Genomic DNA, 23,168 nt, shown 5'->3' on the forward strand with positions numbered 1-23,168 from the left:
CCCCAGATTAGAGGGCAACAGGCAGAACAGGAGGCATCTAAAGAAAATTTCCAACATGAAGATGCTCTGGAACTTTCTATAGGAGACCAGTATGAAAGTCCAGTTGAAGCTGCATGATAAGGGAAGGGGCAGTAAACAGTGGCAACGCTGACACAGGTAATGCTGCAAATTGATGGGCCATTATTCCCATATGAGGGATCAGTAATGAACCAGGGTGCATCTGAAGAGAATATGTCACAGGACGATTTTCTGGAACTTTCTGTAGGTTACTCATAGGAAACTGAGAGCAAAAAATCTACTTAATCCAGAAGAAAATGATTTACAGGAAAACCTGGTTAATATAATAGAAATGGGTAGATATATTAAGACAGATGAAAGAAATAGATTACAGAGAGTAAGACCCCAAATGTGAGAAGATTGGTAAAACTGATGAATGCAGTAACCAGGACTGTTAAGTGAAATGCATGTGATATAACAAATAGAATACATTACTGTGCAGTTAAACTGTCTTTCTTTCATCTTTTTCCCGGTTAGGGGTCGCCACAGCAGAACTTCCGTCCGCTAATGATTGGCAGTGAATTTTTATGGTGTTGAGTTGCCAGCCCGGCACTCAACCTTCAAAGAAGGCACACCCACACACGCTCACACCTACCTGCATGTCTTTAAATTCACTCGATTACAGGGAGGACATGCAGACTCCGCACAGAAGGCACACCAGCCAAAAATTGAACCAGAGACCCTCTTCCTGTGAGGCAACAGTGCTAACAGCTACACCACCACTGCCTCTATTACTGTGCAGTTAAACTAATAATGGATAAAATGCTGCCACAAAAATGTAGAGCAACAAACGAGAGGAAGGAAAGAAGTAAAATGCCACCCTTGAAATATCAAATAGAAAAAAAACTATAGAGCAAATAAAACAAGAAATATCACTGCTAGAAGAATGTAAAAAACAGAACAGGTCATCAAAATGCTTAAAAGGGTAGATGTTGTAAAAGCAACACACATTAGCAAAACAGACCAAGGTTTTTCTTATAATATTGCACAGAAAGTTTTGAGAAAAATATAAAGGAAAAGTACACAATAAGCAATTCACTGATGACCCAAAAAGATTCTATAGAGAATTGGGAAACAAAGCAAAAGGAATAAAAACACGACCAAAAAAGAAGAAACAAGCAAATTTTGGAGAAATATTTAGGAAGACCCTGTTGACTACAACAAAGATACTGAATGGACAGAAGAATTAAAAGAAACAGTAAGGAGCTGTAATGTAGAGGATATGGAATGAGATGACATAATAGCAAGAGAAACTGAGACAAATTTAAGAAAAGCTCCTAAGTGGAAAACCCCAGGCTCAAGCACAGCACTTAACTTCTGGCTAAAAGCATTATCATCTTTACTCAAAGATTTAGCACAGAGTAAGAATGACTTATATGTGCATTCTGAATTAATAGCAATTAGTTTAACAACCAGAAAAATGATACTCCTCCTTAAGTGTGAAACTGCAAGGCACCCTAAAAACTATAAACTGATAACTTGCCTTCTAACACTATGCAAACTATGCACTGGAATTGATGCAGACAAATTTTATAGTCATTTAGGGAAAAAACTCAGCTATGGCAATAGAACAAAAAGGTAACAAAAGAAAGTTGCATGGATTTGTTACTAAATAAAGCCGTAACAGAGAATTGTAAAAAGTGGAAGAATTTAAGTATGGCATGGATAGATTACAAAAAAGAATGTTTACAGATGTAGAAAATATATCCTACATTGATTAATTACATTACAGTGACATTGAAAAAGTGGCAAACCACTTTGCAGTTAAGTCATGATAAAGGGCAAATTATTATCCCAGGAATACAAACTTATAGAGGGATAGTCCAGGGTGATTCTTTGTCAGTGCTGCTGTTATGCCTTCCCTTTAACCCACTAAACTGATTATTTAAGGGATTAGGCTATGGTTACAAATTGGCTCCCAACAACCTTGCTTATGGATTACTTAAAACTGTATTGCTTATCAGATGCAGATGAAGAATTGAAAGCACAACTACTAATGGTTAAAACTTTTTCAGATGATATAAGAATGGCATTTGGCATTAATGAATGTACAAAAGTTACTTTTAAAAAAAGGACAGCTGCAGCACCAAGAAAATATCAGCCTGGGACAAGAATGTGATATAAAGGAACCTGAACAGGAGAGAGTGTATAAATATTTGGAAATAGATGAAGGATCAAAATAAAACATAAACAAATAAGAATAAAGCTAAGTAAGGAATACTTCAAAATACTAAAACTGATATTGAAAACTGCCTTGACATCTAAGAATAAAGTCCAAGCTATAAATCAATTTGTTCTTCCTGTTTTAACTTACGGTTTTGGGGTGATCAGCAGGCCCCAAATATTTCTGGATTGATTGGACATGAAAACAAGAAAAATGCTTCACACTTATCAAATGATATAACATACAAATCATTGTATTCCAAGATTATAGTTTCCTGATTCTAATGGTGGTATGGGCCTCCTTGAAAATGATTACATGTATAGATCTGCAATCACGGGCCTGCATACTTATCTGCTGACCTCATCAGATCCAAACATAGTGAATAATTTAAAACATGAAGAGAAGAATTCTAAGATGACAAACATTTCAGTGTCACATGGGAATGAAAATCAAGCCAGAAGACGAATAAAAGCAGACAGTAACAGAATGTGCTAAAGAATATAATAAAGAATAGGTTTACTATCATTTTATTCAAGTGGACTTGGTCAAATCCACTTTGCACGAAGTCCAAAACTCGACCGTTATAAATGTCGAACTCCCATATTGCCGAAGTAGAAATCTCACCCCTATCTCGACCCATGTTAACGCTTGTTCCTAGGTCAGATTTGGAATGTATTTCAGCAATATCGGAATTCAGCAATGTAATTTTTCACAGACGTGAGTCGATGATATGATCATTTGACCAAGTTCACTTCAATAAAATGATAGTAAACCTAAAGGATATAAGGAGAAGGACTAAATGAAAGGAAAGAAAGATGGAAACTACATAAATATAGTGGCAAGTACGGAGATCTCCTGGAACAACCTCATGTTAACCAAAATTTAAAGCAGGAATGGTTAAGGAGAGGTGAATCAAAACCAAAGGATTAAAGGTTAACAGTGGCAACCCACGATAGTGGACTATTTATATGTTAATTTACAAACTCTATTGAAAAGGTGGGAGAAACAGACAAATGCAGGTTTTGTAAAAGAAGAACTGGAAACACTCACACATCTAGTTAATGGGTGTGATACACTCATGGCAGAGCGCCTATATACTAAAAGACATGATAATGTGCCAAGACTGTTGCACTGGGGATTGTGCAAAGACTACAATATAGAAGCAGCTGAAAAGCAATGGGAACATGAATAATAAAGCATTATAAAGGACGATGAAGTGTATATCACATGGAATCAACCATTACCACAGTTCTAAAAACAGATGTGAGAAAACCCGATATACTGGCCCCTGGAAAAAAAGACAAAAGTAGCACTGGTTATTGAAATTGCAGAGATTAGTGCCTGAAGTACACAGATTTACAAAGTCAAAAAATATCAGGATTTGTGGGCAGAAACAAGAGAAATCTGGAAGAAAGATACTCAGACAATTCCAATTGTAATAGTGGGAGCAATGGGTCTAATAAAAAATAATCTACAGTCATATTTAGATATGCTACCAATACATGTAACTCTGTATGAACTACAGAAGGAGGCAGTTCTGGGCACATTGCTCTAATCAGACCTTGACTTAGAAATGGGTCCATTCCTGTCATTGTATTAGAAAAACCAAAAGACCTGGAGAAATTAAAACAAGATACAAATATGTATGCCATCAGAATAGAGGAGGCACCGAGTACTACTGCCTTTGTTGTGACAGTGAAGTTGTTATTAGGGACCATTTACTCGAATTGCAGAAGATGAACAGTAAATTGTTGAAATTCTTACAAAACAGGTATGAGTAATACCAGTGTGGATATTACTACTTTACAACCAAATAGACACTATTATGCCATTGCAATAGTAGACCAAGGTGAAGAATCAGCAAGTTAACAATTCACAGATGATATTGGTCATGTTTATTTCAAAGTTAGTACAAACGGAGGACAAAGTGAGAAGAAACTTAGAAGTAACCAATAAATCTGTACTGAACTTATTTCTAGTCTTATCACCTTCTCTAACTCCAAAGACATTGTTAATATTATTGTGGACAAAATCTCTTCTGATTTCATGCTCCTCACCCTTCCATCTGCTCCCACCATCCGCTCACACCTCCCATTCTGAAATTGCTTTAGACCAAGTCTTTTTGGCACTTTTAAAAAATACTACTAAGTACTTAAAAAATAAGAAGTATCAGTTCTATGAGTCCTGACAACATCCCTGTATGTTTTCTGAGAAGTGTGATCGCCTGTCTAGTAAAATGTTTTCCATCATTTCTTCAGGCTGAGTGTCCCCATTGGTTACATCCCTGATGTATGGGGAACATGTATTGTGGCACCCTTGCATAAATGCATCCCTCTACTGATCCTGGCAATTACAGGCTTTGTTTTTAAGAATAAGACATGTCTAAAAAGGATGCCATGCTACCCTGATAGATTTAAGAAACCTAGATTAATTAATGAGACCTTAGGTACTTTTCCATACAATAGGTATCGATTTTGCATTTATATTGACAGTAGGAATTTTTTTACAAATCCAGACACTGGTATTAGGTTTGGCTTCAAGGTTAGAGCTTATTGTAGGACTAGGGATATAATATACTTAGCCCACTGCATTGTTTGTTCACCCTTTTACATTTGGAAGACCAATCGCAGTCTTAAAGTACGCATAAGGGAACATATATATTGTATTAGGACTCAGTATATGTGTAATGCTCTTGATAAGCATGTTTTTGAGAAAGGAATTTCTCATGAGTTAAGATTTTGTGTTACTGATAGGGTTTATATGAGTCCTAGGCTAGGTGACTTAAGGAATAGAATTGAGACAACTGAATTAGAGGGGATTCTGAGGATGAGATCTGAAAGGGGTTCTGGGCTTAATGAACATGTTTCTTTGAAATCTGTATTAAAATATTGGGGGTTGAGGAAAAAGTAGTTTTTGTGGGACACTTTGTATGTATATTATGAAGCATATATTAATATTTGGTTCTGTCTTGAGATATGACTGATTTGCTGTTATAATTGTTTTAATTGCTCTGTGTGGGTGAGTTTGGTTTGATGCTTTCTGATTGGCTTGAATTTTTATATTAGTGAGAGTGTTTTCATTGTTTTATGGTCTGATGAAGCGATTCTGTTATCGTGAAAGCGCTTACCTTATTACTATTAAATTACGCTTTTTATTTGTTCTCGGTGCTTCCAGTGTTCGTTTTTTTATATTTATTTCTTTGACAATGTCTAAAACTGCAATGAAGATCGAATAGTCAAATTATGTTTTTGTTTTGGTTATTGTTAAAGTCTAAACTTCGTGTGAAACTGGATGCACATATTTGTACCTTTACTATGCTATACAGACTTAAATAAAATGGAGTATGTATTAAAAGAATGCTAGCATTGCATAGCTACATTTGTAAGATAAAATGAAAGCTCATAATCTGTGTGATTTTTATCCTTTTCACCTCTAGTTTTCAACATGATCCTCTTATAGTCTTACACTGAGAATTAAAGCTGGAACTGTAAAACTAACAGCTATTAATACAAACAAAATGTTTTAAGATTTAAAATGTCATAGAAATGTTTAATTTTTCCCATATCAGAACCAAGCACTAACAAATTCTTAGCCCTTTAGAAAACAAAATGGTTCTTCCTGCCATGAATGTTGTGACTGAGGAAAGAACAAAATGATGGACCCATACTGGGTATTTCAGGTAGGGAGTGATGCTCTCCTCATTTTATGTGAAAAAAATAAGGAAAATATTTTTTCTGCACTTCTTCAGTTGAGAGAGAATATTTTAGTGTTTTACTTGAAAGCTTCAATTAGAAAGCTGGAAACTTCCATGGCCATATTTTATGTGGTTTTGAGATGGCAGACAAGCAGGGAATATTTATTAAAATCATATCTAGTTATTAACTAGAACAAACTACGCATGGAAGGTAGATAAGAATAGCCAGGTCCATATCGTAAGCGCGAATGCTTAGGTTGTCGAATATGGCATGATCGACACCTAATAAGTGAACCGTGAGTACAGTGAATGCTGAAAACCGGAAAATTTGAAATCCCGATTTGACATAGTTGGCCCTTCTGCGGTGTAGCTCCGTAAGGTAAGTGTGCAATAGTTACGGACCTTAGGGTTAGGGTGCGGGTTAAGGTAAGTGCATATATAATAATGCATGCAAGGGTTAGAAGTAGGGTTTGGTTAAGTGTATATGTGTGGATTATTTATTTTGTTTGGGTATAGCTTTTTAAGGTTAGGGTGCGGGTTAAGGTAAGTGCATAGAAAGTAATGTATGCAAGGGTTAGTATAGGTTTAGAAGTAGGGTTTAGGTTAGTGTATGTATGTGGTTTATTTATTTTGTTTGGGTGGGCAGTATGTAGCGAGCGGTGTAGTGGGAAGTGTGTTTTGTTTTCGTTAGTGGGTGGAACAGTGTTGGCCAAGTAAAAGTATTTGGTGATGTGTTTTTCTGCGTTGTGAGGTTTCGCTGACTTGTGCATTTGCTGAATAGGTGTCGATCATGTTGTATTCGACAACCTAAGTGTTCGCGCATATAATATAGACCCGAATAGCCAGCAGAGTCTCCAAATGGAAGACTTTGCACTGGCTTTATGTTGGTGTGAGTGGCTACATTTAAACATATTTTAAAGATTACATTCTTTGTTTCAGATATAAAGCACTGGTTAATTTGACACATATCAATATTGCAATGTTGGGAGTAGATCCTAAGGGACTGGGCATCTCCAGTGTCAATACATGATGATATTTGGTGACAGGTGAATAGAGCAATGAGGGTAGATGGATCTGCTTATGTAAGTCATTTACCTATTAATCAGTGAGGGCATGTTGCTTTATATTACCTGTAGTGATGACTAGCTAAGTGCTTACTTGCATACTAACTAAAGCGAAGGAGTTGTGGACTCCAAGTGTTATAGTGACAAGTGTAGACCAAGATGGGAAATGCACAACAAAATTCAATGAAAGGGTTATCATCTCTTTCAGATTCTTTGCAATAAATGAGCACGTGTACTGCTTGTTGTAAATGATGTGACTGAGAACAACACTAGAAACATAGGCTAAGGAGGAGCACATTTCACTAACTGAAATGTTTATCAGGAACATGTGTTTGAGTTCCAGAACATTCTACAGCATGCCTTGCTTCTCAAATTCACAAAGTTAGTTAGGGAATAGAGAAACACTTTACATATTTTTTCTGCCTTACTTCCCTAAACTCAAATGATCTCTTTGACCATGCATGCAAAATGACTTTAAGAAAAGACCTTAAGAAACTAGTGAGTGCACCCATTTAATAAACATGAATTAAGAGATAGACAAATCAAATCTACTACATAGAGACCCATGGGCCATTATTATGCGAGTCCTGTCCTTAGCAGGAATTATCATAATAGCACCTTCATTTTCAGAACCCTTTATTTCAAAGAAAGTTTTGAGTGTCCTACAAGAACTTCCACCACTTCTTTGTTCGTATTACTTAGTGGTGTCTTTTGACCACTAGACTAATATTTCACACACATTTGCTCTTCTGAGGAAAACTTGGATGTCCTGTTACAAGTATTGCTCAAAATTTGCAAAAGTTTTTAGTTTTCTTAGTTGACCTTCTTGTCTATTAAAAGGTTAACACATTGACAGGTTTGTTTATATATGTATACATATGTATTTATTTATTTGTTTGACATTTGTTTACCAGGAAAGTCCGAATGGACAGTTTTGTCCATTTTCAGCGGACGCCCGGGGAGAAAAGTTCCAGTATAACTAATAACAGTATATAACAGTATATAGGTCAATATACATAGGAATAACAGTAATAATATCAATGGCATTCAAGACAGTTCAGTGTGGCTACTAATAGTATATAAAATCAGTAACGTAATAATGATCTAGACAGCGTATACCTAAGACATTTCAAAATCAATGAGGTACAATAAAGGTACCTGTAGAGATAATCATTACAGCAATTCAGCATACATGAGAGCTTAGAAATGATACAAACACAATAGAAATTGTCATTTGTCTGTAACACCTCAACTTCATCCAGCACATAAGAAATTTTTAAATGCATGTAATTGGAATAGCATTTCCTGAAAAGGACATAGAGAGAAGAGCAGTGACACAGTGGGGTAGTAACAACATAATAACACTGGTTCAATGGAATGGGTTAAGGTGTTGATCAGATTAGACTGGCTTAGGTTAGAGTTATGTGTCATATTAGCAGATGCAGGATGTCACCCTCTGAACTAGGTTGTTGTGTTAGGTTATTTAGCTTGACTCAGAACATGTACAGATTCGTGCACTACTTAGATGGGATTTGAGAAGTTTTTTTAAAGATGATTTTGTTGGTTGTGGACCTGATATTAAGAGGCACACTGTTCCAGATTTTTGCAATGTAGTTGGAATACAGGGAGTCACCAGCACTGTTCCAACTTCTGTTAATGTTAATTAGTTATTTGTTGCTGGATCTTAGTAAACAATTGTTTGAATAGTGGCTTAATATATCTTGTAGGGCTGGGGGGTTTTTTCCAGATGGTAAAGTTTCTGATGGGCAATTGTAAGCTGGTAAAAGGTGAGGAGATTGGGTAGTTCTAACCAGGATAGTTGTTTAAGGGCTTGGCAGTGATGAATCAGTTGCGAATTTTGCTGTTTTGTTATAACAAGTGTTTAGTTTAGTTAAGTCTGATTTGTTGAGGTTGGTAAATATTGGGAATGCAGACAGTAGGGTGGAGACTAGATGGGTTCTAGCAATAATACTCTTAGTATTGTTGGTAATGTATTTTTTACATCTGTAAAGGGTTCTGAGTGTTTTATTTACTTTTTTATTGTTTGGGAAATGTGCAAGTTCAACTTCATGTTTTGGTCTGTGGTGACACCTAGAAGTTTGGTTTGGGTGACAGCTGTAATATGGGTATTGTTACTTGATGTGATTAAGAATGGGGGGGATCAGTGGATTTTGAAAAATAAACAGTATTAGCTTAGTCTTGCTTGGGTTATGTATGAGCTGTGCATTACATAGTCAGGATTCCACTGAAGTGAAGGATTCCTGTGTAATTTTTTGATGTTGCTGGAGTGATGGGGGCTCAACAAATGAGGGTAGAGTCATCCGCATATTGTACTAAGGTAGCATGAAGGGTGGCTGTATGTAGATTGTTGGTGACTATGGTAAACAAAAGCGGGCCAAGTATAGATCATTGTGTGACCCCTAAGGTAACAGAAAGGAGGGGAGATAGTTTGTTTTGCCATTTAACTGCCTGACTGCAGCCTGATAAATAGTTCTGAAACCAACTAAGTGTGGAGTGTCTTAGGTTTAGTTCAAAAAGTGAAGATAGAAGTTTGTTATATGAAATAGTATTAACTGCTTTGGAGAGATCCTGAAAAATGGAAGAAACTAGGTAGCATTCATTTCTATGCTGATTAATGTTATTAGTAAAGCTGAAAAGGGCTAAGGCAGTACTGTGATTAGGGCAGAATTCATGTTGCGTATTGGCAAGAAGTTTGCTCTCTAGGAGATAGTTTAGAATCTGGGAGTGTATGCATCTTTCCAGTACTTTTGGTAACAGTGCCAAGATGGCAATAGGTTGGTAGTTTGAAAGTTCAGTACAGTTCCCTCCTTTGTGGAGTGGAACTATATAAGATATTTTCCAGAGGGCAGGAATGTGGTTTTCAGAGATGGATTGATTGATTAGTATAGATAATGGTTATGATATGGATTCAGCTGCAATTTTAAGAAATTCAGAAGGAAGTTTATCTGCTGCAAGGGCTGTGAGTTTGAGTTTATTTAAGTATTTTTATAGTTTTTGTTGGGACTGGTTGTAGGGAAAAGTATTTGTTATTCTGAGGTGAGGATATGAGGATGGGAGAGGATGAGGGGGCAGTTATTGCTTGTGAAGGCTAGAATAGATTCAGTAAAGTATTTGTTAAACTGAATAGCGATATTATCAGTAGAGTTACTGATTGATGGGGAGGGTATACCATTTTTGCCTAGTTGCAGAATTTTATTAATGGCAGACCAGAACTTGTGTGGATTATTTTTGTGTTTAGAATGAATGTCAGTATAGTGTGTTTTTTATCAAGTCTGGTTTGCTTTTTGGTTTTATTTCTTAGTTCAAGATATTTTTCTCAGTTAGTTGCCATTTTATTGTGGAGTCATATTTCCCAATCTTTATTTCTTTCTTTTAAAAGTGATCTTGTCTCTTTGGTAAGCCAAGGAGCAGTGTTGGATTTAATTCTGACAGTTCTAGGTGGGGCTAATTTATTTACAATGTTTTAAAAGGTATTGTTAAAGTGTTCTACTGCTTTATCTAGGGGGACAGTTTTGAGAGGTTCCCAGTCACATAGTTTGAGTGTAGACATAAAGACCTGGGAGTTGAAGTTTTTTGTGTAGCGGATTTGTTGTAAAGAGGTGACTTTTACTGGATTTATTTGGTGTCAGAGAATGAAGGTGGGGAGGTGATCACTAAGAGAGTCTGGGAGGCATCCAGAATGGTGGGATTGTATAGTTCAGATGGGAAGGATTCAACTGAAGATGGACTCCTTTTTTTGTAACTTTATCTTTTCTAGTTGTGGCTTGAATTATCTGGGTGAAGCCATGGAGGTTGATGTGCTTGATAAGGAGTGATGAGTTACAGAAGGACCAGTCGATATTAAAATCTCCAGTTATGATTGTTTACTAGGGGAGGGTCTTTTCTATTCAGTGTAAGATAGATTCTAATGTATTACTATTGTTGCCGGGGGTGGGGGAATATAGGCTGTGATTATGTTTGTATATTTCTTTGAGTTGATAGGGTTTCTGCATTGTTGAAAGCAGGAGGGGGATGGTCAATAATTTTGAGTGTAAGGCTATTTTGGATTGTAGGGCAATACCAACACTTCTTTTATTTTTTCTATCATGTCTATAGATGTTGTACCCAGGGGGAGTATTTCATTGTTGTTGATATCTGCTTTAAGCCAGGTCTCTGTAATTAGAACTATGTCTGGAGAGTAAAGTGATGGAGTAGCATGGAGTTCTTGGATTTTGTTGAGTATGTTTCATAGGTTTATGTTAAGTATTAGTCAGCCAGATTATTTTCTGGGGAGGTTTAGTAGATTCAGTTGTTGAATGGTGAAGAATCATAAGTTAGACACTGGGCCAGGATTTGGGTGAATATCTCCACTAAGAATAAGTTGAGATACTAAGTGTAGGATTGTTTTGAGGATTTGGTTAGAAATTTGTCATATTTCATGGATATATGTGAGTAAAGTTGTTGAGGGAGTACCCTAAATGGAGTGAGGTCTGTATTTAAGTAATTGTATAAATTAGGGGATATCTTGAAAACAGACGGTTTTGATTGTGACTAATTGGGACAAGGGGGGTTTCTGACTGTGTATAATATTTAAGCTCATAGTGATAAGAGCTTAGTTGTATTAAGATCGCTAGCATTAGGAAAATAGAGCACTGCAAGGTTACCATAATTTTCTATGATTGTTGTGGATGAGCCGTATGTACAGTGATTTGTAGTGGAAGGGGGTGTGGTGGATTGGTTATAAGGGTGAAAAGGTAATAGGAGGTTATTGTGAGGGTAGATTTTACTTAGGGGGTTTTGATTTTGCTATTAATTGAAGTTATTGTTTGGTCTTAGTAGGTAAGGGTTTAACTTAATTGGGTGGGGCACGGATATTAGATAGAGGGATGGAGTGCTGGTTGGAATGTGATTGGATAATTGATTTTAAGGGTGTGGCTTGTTTGGAATAAATCCACATGTAATGGGGGGATGGGAAACTGGATAGGGTAGGGTAGGGTAGGGGAGAGTAGTGAGCCCAAGCATAGAGAGGTGGAGCAGAGTGGGTAGCCCCTGGAGTACGAAATGATTTTGGAAAGAAAAACAATCAGTCATTCAGAGTTCTTTGTTTGGTGTGGGTTACCTGTCGGTATTCAAAACTGTGTTTTTTACAACACTCTTTTCTAGAAAGATTTGAATAATCTGTAGATTTATTAAATGCTGTTAACTGTGCCTTTCTAGACAGAGACAATAAAATCTATCATTGATGTCGCTCTTTTTTACAGGTTACAGGCACAGCATCTTTATTATCTACACTATGTTCTCTAGTCTTTATCACACAAACAAATGCATTTATTCTAATTAATGCTGATGGAGGGAGAATATTTGGAAGTGGCTTGCAGCCATCGGCCCTGGTATTATGCCCACTTACAGAGAATGAATACCACTACTATAAGAGGGTAGCTGCAGCAATACTCTTTTAGGCACCTACATTGATCACCAACACTTTATGTTGTGTAGTTTCCATTCTTGGAATCCTTTAACAAGAGTGAGACTTGGAAGGGGAATAATAATATCTGTGCTCACACAGAGGAGGGGGCTGAGAGTAAGTCAGGATCCACTACAAACTAAAACAAAGAGAAAATAAAGCATAAGGAGAGCTCAGTAATATATTTCTCTAAATTGTGCACTGATTGTAACTTAACCATAATCAATCAGCTTTAAGCCCCCTAACAATATCCTATCTTGGTATCTAATATTAATATACAGTGAAACCACGAGTTAATTGGTCCATTTTGGAATTGTATGTAACAGTAGTGGAAACTCAAAATACTTACTTGCATGTTTTAAGACATAACAGTATGAAATATATTCCAGATAATACAGGTAAACCTGCACTGAGAAGATAAGTTACGCTATAAGTAGCAAGGTCATTCGTAAGAGCCTTAGACCAACAAGGCAATTACAGTATTCACTTTTCAATCCGTGTTTAGAGTCTTCCTTACTTGGTTCACAGTGTGTTTTTCGTGTTTTCGTGTTTAGATTCTTATTGGTACAGAAACAAGAAAAAAAAGTTTCTCTCTCACAATATTTCTAAATGTATATCCTAATCCATTTGTAATGTATCTATCTCACTGTATGTCAGCTCAATTCCTGAGTCAATACTTAAGGGAAAAAAAAACACCACACGCTGACAAAAACAAAAAAGCTACCAACTGCAAATACGTTCTCCTGAAATACATTAGTTCAGTATTCAACATTTTAGGAGTGGTATTATTTTTTTAAAAATATACAATGCAGCAGTTTAAAAATAAAGTATATATAAATATATATATATATATATATATATATGTGTGTGTGTGTGTGTGTATGTGTGTATATATATATATATATATATATATATATATATATATATATATATATATATATATATACACACACATATATATGGGAGTGCTTTATAATCTTGAAATACTGAAATGTTGAATTTCAGCATCTCGAGACTATAAAGCCGAATGTTTACAATAGCGAAAGTTCATAATCGCGAATTCGAATATCTTGAATTTGCGGTTATGACCTTACACTACGTATTGTCCGGGATTGTGTGTTGATGGTGTGTGGTGGCGTGTCAGGATCTAGGTGTTATGTCAGGTAAGTGAGTGTTTTGTAAGGGTTTTGAGTGGGAGTTAGAGTGTATGTGAGTGTGCTGATATGTTTGATGTGTGTGTGAGGGACTGGAGAATGTGCATGTGTGAGTTTGCTTTTGTTTACTGTTTATGCGATCTCGGAGTTAGTATATAAGTAGGGGGGGTATGGGGGCTTATGTGTGTATGAGTTGTGTATGTGTGTAGTTTTGTTTGCTTATGTTGTGATGTGGGTGTTGTGGCGTATGTATGGTGTAGTGTGTGCAGTTTGTTTGGTGTTTTGAATTTTGTGGTTTTGGGGTTTTGTTGTTTCAGTGTTTTGTGGCTTCGGTTTCATGGTCTCGAGATACTGAAATTCGATATTTCAGTATTTCGAGATATAAAGTGAATCCATATATATATATATATATATATATATATATATATATATATATATATATATATATATATATATAGTATAAATATAAAATGCAGCAGTTTAAAAAGAAAGTAAATTCAGCCAAATTACATTGAGAATTACACTTGCTACTAGTGGGACATACTCCAGGGAACCAAGCTGCTGCAGTGGGAAACAAAAATGGTGGCCAGGACCTTTAAAAATGATGTTACCCAATTACCCAGTTCCAGGTCTTGAGAGGGGGAGGGGCTAGGGGAGAATAAACCAATGCAATGAAATCTGGCATGTATATATATATATATATATATATATATATATATATATATATATATATATATAGATAGATATATATATTGGCAAAAACAGAAACAATGGAGCACAATTTGGTTGCAGGAAATATAACAAAAAATAAAGAATATGACCAAACTGGGATGGTGCAAAGCGATATTTAATAAATAACACTCACTTATTTTAAAAACAAAAAGTAAAATTGTAAAAGATGAGCACTTTCGTACCAGTCTGGGTACTTCATCAGATCTAAAATAAAATAGCACTCACAAGCTTAAATAGCATCAAACAATTAGTGTTGTAGATCATGCGACTTTAAAATAGGTCTCAGAGGAATAAATTAATTTAACCCCTTACTGCCTGTAGCTTGTAAAAGTAACATCCACTTTATTTCTAAACATTCAGTTTTTGTAATTATATACCCGCATCTAGCATTTAACTGACCTGTCTCTAAAACAAGAAATTTAAAATAATGATCATTCCCTGCTGAAGCAACATGCTTGGCAAGGGCATTTTTGTTATAATTTCTGTGTATGCTATACAAATGTTCACGTATCCAATCCCTCAAACATATATTTGTTTTTCCCACATAAAACATTTTACGCAATTCCCATGAGGCTAAATACACTATATTACAGGTGTTACAGTCAGCACAAACCTTTAACTCAAAGACACGTCCTGTCACTGGATGTACAAACATATCATCATTGTTAATATATACACACATTTTACAGTGATGACAAGAAAAAGTTCCTAGCCTGTCAGTACCCAAACTATGGACTCTTTTCCTAGTTGGTTTATAACATAGCATTCTTTTTATAGATTTTTGATTCTTAAATGTAGATTGTGGTAATTCACCTAACACTTCTCTGCATTTCATGCCAGATTGTAATATCTTCCAATGTTTTTTGATAACATCAAAGATATCAGATGAATCACTAGAAAAAGTGAGACACATTCTTGTCATGCTCAAGGGATTCGTAGTCTTATTACTAACAAATTCAATAACAGAGCTCAGATAAGATTTAGAGCAGGTATCTCGATATGAGACAACCTCATTTTGTACTTCAGATATATCATCTTGTTTATAGCCCCTATTTTTCAAATCACACGATATCATTTCAAAAGATTCATACATCTCATAATCTTTTGTATGCAGCCTAGCAGACCTATAAAACTACCCCTTAAGTACATTTTTTACAAATCTTGGGTACATGCTCTTGGCATGTACTATGTTATTGGTTCCGCAAGGTTTACTATACATCTTTGTTTCTATCCCATCAGGGGTCAGTAAGACTTGTACATCCAAGAAAGAGACGGCCTCACTTGAAGAGTTAAAAGTAAATTTCAAAAAATTTGTACTAGCATTGAGATACTCAACAAATTCACATAATGAGCTATAGTCATTTATTTTAGATCTGATGAAGTACCTAGATTGGTACAAAAGCGCTCATCTTTTACATTTTTATTTTTTGGTTTTAAAATAAGTGAGTGTTATTAAATATCTCTTTACACCATCACAGTTTGGTCATATTCTTTATATATATATATATATATATATATATATATATATATATATATATATATATGTTCATTAACCGAAAGACCACCTACCCAAATCTGTTTTCACCGAGACGACTTCAACGAAACCTTAAAATTCTGAAACCATGAACACCAAGGTTCTTTCACTGGGAAACAAACCACTTAGCCACCAGACTAAAAAAATAAAATGCACAAAAATTAAACCCAACCAAGTGGGGGCCTTTGCCCCACACACATCTAACTAAATATACCTACTCTGAGTTTGCACTACCTGGGGAAAAGGGTAAAGTTCACCTTGGTGGCCAAGTGGTTTGTTTCCTGGTGAAAGAACTTCTGTACTTCATGACTTCATTTTTTCAAGGTTTCATTGAAGTCGTGTTGGTAAAATGGAATTCGGGTAAGTTGTCTTTCAGTTAATGAAGATAAACCCACCTACACACACACACACACACACACACACACACACACACACACACACACACACACACACACACACACACACACACACATATATATATATGCATAAAATTATGTCATAGTAGTTATCTGCTAAACAGAAAATAAACTCTAGGTGCAAAACATGTATGAACAACTCATATGAGCATATTGTATTATTCATGCTTCAAAGAAATTACAGTAAATGATAATGCTAAATATTTTATAATTTTCCTCAGGTAGATTGCAAATGTTGGAGGTGTAATGTGGAAGAGATAATTGGGAACATATTTTTTGGGAGTGTAATTAGTTGACAGTCTTTAAAAATTACATACAAACTACTCTATCAGAAATACTGGTGAGCAAATTGGTGTAACTAAAGAAATTTTTTTTTTTTTGAGCTGGGATACAGGATCTGAATTGCCTAGAGATATTAAGGCCTTGCTAAGTTTAATTATGATGGCTACCATAAAAGTAACTACTAGAAAATAGAAATCAAAGTCTAAATCAACTGTATTTGAAGTAGTGAATATAGCAACAGAGATAAAAGAACTGGAAGTGGGATCTTTAGAAAAGATTAAGAGCAAATTACATAAAAAACATGGGAATTATGGAAACAATAAATGCAGAATAATATTTTGGAAGAAGAATGAGGTTTAAGGGAAGGCAGGAATTGGGTGAGCTATGCTGATTTGACAATGACTGCACAGAAGATTATATAGGTTCATAGGTGATTAATAGGCTAATGGTGCAAGAACCTTTCCAAACCTAGCCAATAATACCCAGGATATGACAGTATTATATCTTAATTCCCCAGATATGGGATGGGGTAGTATTGGGGTACTGGATCTTTGGGTGTTGGAGCCCTGTGTCATTTTACAGACTGCCTATGTCCATAAGGGATCTGGGCAGTACTCCAGGAGTAGATTTATGGTTCCCTATCCATTTATCCAAATTATTTTTGAAGAGAGGGAGGGATGGGTGTTGTTTTATGAAGATGTGAAATTTATTCTGTAGACGAGTTAGTATGTGATATATAATGTGTGCAAATGAGAATATGCCAATATGGTTTGTTTTCATTTATATACAGTAAACTCTGAGTTAACCAACACCCACATGAATTGGTAGAGATCAGATAACTGTAGTTTCTGGTTGCTTGAGAGTTACTATTAAAATAGGCCTGACTAATTCTGTACCCTATACTATTTGTTTGGTTTGACTTGTTCTTAGGTTGGGGAGAGGGGGAATTTATTTCTATCTTCCTTTTTAAAACTCTAAAAGTCTAAAAACATAAGGTATGTTTCTGCAGGGGGCACAAAAAGTGCAACACATGAAAATTGTACTATATTTCTTTGTTTTTTTTTTTTTCTTTTTGTTTTTTTTTTTGCTGGTTGCTTGGGTTCCAGTTAACTGAGAGTTTACTGTAAATATATGACTGCCTTTGTCATATGTGATAATTCAATAAAGATTATTAAAAAAAGAATCATCATCACATAGAATATAAGAAACCTGAAGATCAGCTTTTGATGTGAATGTTTTAGGATCATGTCTGGCTCAGTCAGAACTCAAGAAAGTGGGATCTTTTTGTTAGATGAAATTGTAAATTAATTTCTGTCGGTGGCTGAAGACCTGTTAAATAAAAGCAGTGTCAGGGAAAACGTTGAGAAAAACAAACAAACAAAAAGCTAAATATTTTAAGTAGTCATATAACATTAACATCAGCTCTTTTAACATTGCAAGCAGGGATTGAAAAGGGTGGACAGATAAGCAAGCATGTTAATTGCTTTATCAGTAATCTATTAATTTCTTTATTTTGGAGTTACCCAATTATATATTATTGCTTCCTTGAGAAAAAGCAAGCAATCCTATCAAGGTGAAGTCATTTGAATATCTGAATATCTGACATAAGGCATTTATGCACAAGTATAAATATAAATATAACTATAAAGTCTAAGAAAGCTAGAAAAGCTAACAATATTTAAAAAAAATTGTCATTTTGTGTACAACATTAATTCTAAGGTGCCTATTTGTAGAATTCTTTGAGGCTCACTCTCTTATCATACCATTCCACGTATTTTTGGTACCTGACAATATGTTGTTTAATATAATTGTCTCTTGTTTGGCTTAAAAAAGGCAGAAACCTTGTAATAGAAGAAATTATTTGTTGTTGTTTTGAAACCAGAGAATGAATAAATAAAGCATTGTGAAAGTGGGGAAGAAACAATCACAGAATGCAAAAAACAAAAACACCAGATATCATTCTCTCTCTCTTAAAAAAAAATCCATTTGCTATTTTTCCAGGGAAATAATCCAGTCATTACTGTTTAACTGGGTTAGATATAATTCTTTTTGATGTATATGCTTTGGGTTATAAAATGCAAATTTAAGAGCAAACAGAGCTGTTATTAAAGCACAATGTGATAGCCTTGGGTTATTTGTCACGTTGGCAGTAGTTTGGATATTTTTAGTCATTCTTATGCCAAGAAAGGCTATAAACCCCCTTGAGAGCAATAGAACTGGCTATTGAATGCTTAAGTCTAGTGAAGCTTTTATGCCAAACTACAATACCCAGAAGGAAGGATCATAAACAAGTTTCAGAGAAAGATGACCTCTCTGCAGCTCAGAATTAAAGTGTCATTGTGTGAGTCTCCTTGGAGACAAGACTCTTATAATTAATTTTGGGGAGTGAGATGCTCTCTTCAGTCTTTAAACTTATAAAGGGATCTGCTTTAATTATCCAGACATTTTGAACTTCACTACATATCTCTGGAAAACCACTTAACATGTTTTTGTTGTTACAGATAACTCTGCTTTATCTCTCAGGACCTATGCATGTAAACATAGGTAGCACTATGTTAAAATAGTGAGCTAAATATGTATATACATATAAAAATATGTTAAACTAGTGAGCTAAATATTTATATACTTATACATATGTGTGTATATATATATATATATATATATATATATATATATATATATATATATATATATATATATATATACCATGTGTGTGTGTATACATGCACATCATGCACATATGCAAACACAAACCTAGACACAAGCACACATACACACGCAAATATACTTGTACACATTACTTTAAACCAAACAGTAAACACAGCACTCCTACTGTTTGGCAGAATTTTTTTCTTCTAATTTAATGTTTTTGGTTTCAGAACCTAATATTTCAGGGGGTTTTCTACTAAGGTTGTAACAGTCACAGTAAATAAGATGATCAGCCTATTCAAAAGTAGATATCATACCTCTCCAATGCCACGCTTTGATGTATGGCACACATTCTGGAACCCCCTGGGTATTATAACAAAAAGACAATACTCCATACTGCTATATGGATTTCTAAAGTAAGAATTCATATCGATTTAGAATGCTGCATGTTAGAGATACATTCTGCACATGAATGCATTTGGTTCCACTGTGTTCTATACTTCCATTATTATGTTAATCATGTGTCACAGATTTCTTTACCTGTCACACATTTTGACACACATCACATGATGGAAGCTTGAGAAATATGCCAGGTGCCTTGCATGATATGACCCCTTCTGCCACTGCCTTGTTTACATCATCATGAGCTACAGTCAAAGATAATGAATCAGTGTGGTTCAAGAAACATAAGCACAAAACTAGGTGTTGTACACAGCTCTAAAATGGTTTCAGAGAAGCCCTGGTTTCATGGATCCTGTAACACTAGTAGTCAGTTTTAGAACCCATGAAAACTTAGCCTTTCTCCTTGGTGCATCCCATAGAAGAGTATTAACTTAGCATTTTGTTATCTGTGGACATGATTACCAATTAATTTGGTATGTGCTACACAGAAGTAATCTCATGACAGTGCGGAGATTAAGCACTGGAACCAAAGCAAAATGTTGTGGCTTGCTTGTGCTTTAAGTTGATTACATCCTTATAAGTTAATTATTTTACCATTTTATTTTTGTTTGCTATCTGACAATTTCACTTTTAACCATTAGGTAGTTCAGTATTCTGTAACTATCACAGAAAAAAGAACATACCAGTAATGTGCATTTATTTTCATCTGTTTCAGTGCATTTCGGCATACAGGGAAAACAAGCAGTACTGCACAGTAATATCTTAATGGCATGACAAAGACCAGAACACAAATCTGATGCTTCACTTTCACCAAAAACACACAAAAGGCAGTAGCAAAACTGAAGGTTGCTGAACTTAGCATGCAGTAAGCAGTGGTGACAACAAATAGCAAACAAGATGTGCACATAACAAAAGGACTCCAACGGAAGAGCAATCATATCTCATGACAAAACATTATGATCATTTTGGTAATTGGGATATTTTCAGCAGAGATCAATGGAAAGACACTCATTGATAACACAAATGTCATATACACATACATATGGAACTGCCATCAGAAGAGCTACAAAGTACCTCAGTAGGCTGGCCACGTTAAGGCATAATACAGAATGCATAATACTGGCCAGGCAAATCGTAATGCTTCACAGGAAACTGTTAAAATAGCTCAGCTTGGTACTGGAAAGTAACACAAAAATAATGAGACTAAGTGGGCCTGGCTCTGTGGAGCAGAGGATGGAGCCCTGACTGCAGCCCAGGGGATTGGCATTGGTTTGGCAGACTCGATACTGCAGACGCCAGGCAGGGAGAGGGAAGAATGAAGGAACAAAGCCCACTTGCTTCATCTGGGATGTGGGGAAGAATGTGCACACTTAGGGGCAAAATGGGTAGTTCAATTTCCCTGGTGGAGATTAGGGTAATCATTGCTCATGCTTCAGGAGGAGGGGTGGATGCTATTTGAGACAAAATGCCCCTGAGAAAGGGAGAGGATGCCCTTTTTTGCAGCCCACTGTATGTCCCCTCCTTGGCAATTTGCTGGTACATATGGGGGGATGGCGGTGCAAGCAAAAACCTTAGCCCACCCCTAATGGTTGTTTAAATGATGGCCCCCATTCCAGTCGACATTTACTCCAGCAATGGGAAATTAATTGGCCTATCAGCCAGAAGGGGGGAAGATGGTCAATAAACAACAGGGGGCAAAATGGGGAGAAAGCGATGAGTTTTATGGCTGCAGGGAGAATAAGGAAAAGAAAGCCTGCTTAGGTAACATACAATAATAAAGTAAGGGAGTGAAGTGAAGATCACTGTAGTGAATCAGAACTGTTACAGAACATCTACTTTACAATGCCAGAAAGGAATGCCCCACACCAGCATGCAACACTAACTATGGAGAAGCTGTCACTGTACAGTGAGACCATCAAGTTTTCATGATATCTGCATGCTATATAAAGAAATACCACCAGTATTTCTGAGATCCAAGGCAGGATACCTGCTTCTTCCCACATTTCACCAATGTATAGTATGATTAAAGGGTGACTTCTAAGGATTGCCATGGAAAGTGGAAAATAGGAATAACTTACTGAGTAATGGAGTGTGGCATATTGCAGATTCTTTTTTTTTAATTTGGACAGAGTTTAACAGATAGTCTAAAAATCTAACAGACTTACGCAGTCAGGACATGAATATTCCTATATTCCATATGGTTTTCCTACTACATTAGAATGCTATATTTTTAGCACATGAACTGATTATGAGCTCCATAAACACGTTCATTTGCATGCAGCAGCCATACTTCTCAGAAGCTGGGGGGGGCAATACATTTACAGTGTTCATGCATTGCCAATTACATGTTTACCCTCATACATCTAGGCATTGCCAACTGCATGTTTACCCTCATACATCTAGGCATTGCCAGTTACATGTTTACCCTCATACATCTGTCTCCTGTTGTAAATAAGCTATTTTCACTGAGTTCTCACCTATAGCTGTTCCAGCTTAACCTATATTGTACCTTTCCTGTCTCTGTTTGTCATTCACTGAGTCATTACCAGTAGCTAAATAGACATACTGTTCCACAAAATGGAGTCTTCGGAAGCTAATGCTGGTTCTTGAAAATGGAAGTAATATGGAATTTGTGCAGCCAAAGGTTGCTAGATGAAAATGCCTTAGATTTCATTTCCATCTGATCCCTAGTTTCTATTGTGAGGAATGGAACATGCTCAGAATGCCTTCTCTCATGCTCTTCACACGTCATCATGCAGTACAGATAACAACAAATGGCGCTAATATTAGTAGTTATTGCCCCTCCCCCCTCTTGGTAAGAATGGCTATTGCCACCTCCCACCAGGAGGGCGCAGCTGTCCTGTAGATGTGAAAACTTATTGCCTTTCAGCTGTACTACTGGCTCCCAGGCTGTTGCTAATTCTGATACAACTCAACGACAGACATTCTGCTGCTACATTTCTAGGAACATTTTTTTTATTTTTCTGTCATGTAACAGTGATACTCATACACATGTATTTGATTTTATACTTTATCATTTATATTTAACATTTCACTTCTAATAATAATGGCCAAATGTAAAGATACCATCCTAGCACAACAAACAATTATGCTTGAAAAGAAAATTAAATGAGGCTTAAACAGAAGAACATTCCCAATATTCTGTTAAATCTCAATTAACAATCAATAGGAAGAACATACCGCTTGACTGCAGATTTTTACTGAATGTCCAGATTTTTGCCTCATATTTTTTGTCTGTTACTCAAAAATGTGTAGTTTTCTGGCAAATCACTGAGGACTGAAATCACTAAATAATGACAGACATTTGAGTTTCAGATTTCACAGCCTTCAGAAAATGAATGATAATGCTAAAACTATTATTCTAGCAGTGTTCTAAGTTTACAAGGACAATATTTAAAATATGTCCTTATTTTTTAGCCTTTTTTCTTCCCTTTATTTTTGGGTTTGTTCATATTTATTTTTCATCTCAAACTGTCCTTGTTGAGTGCTCAGTTTTCTGCTACTCTTCCAAGGATTTCAGTTCAGTCCTACTTTT

This window comes from Protopterus annectens, chromosome 2.part0, assembly GCF_019279795.1.
Source record: "Protopterus annectens isolate FY-2018-M chromosome 2.part0, PAN1.0, whole genome shotgun sequence".
Lineage (NCBI taxonomy): Eukaryota > Metazoa > Chordata > Ceratodontiformes > Protopteridae > Protopterus > Protopterus annectens.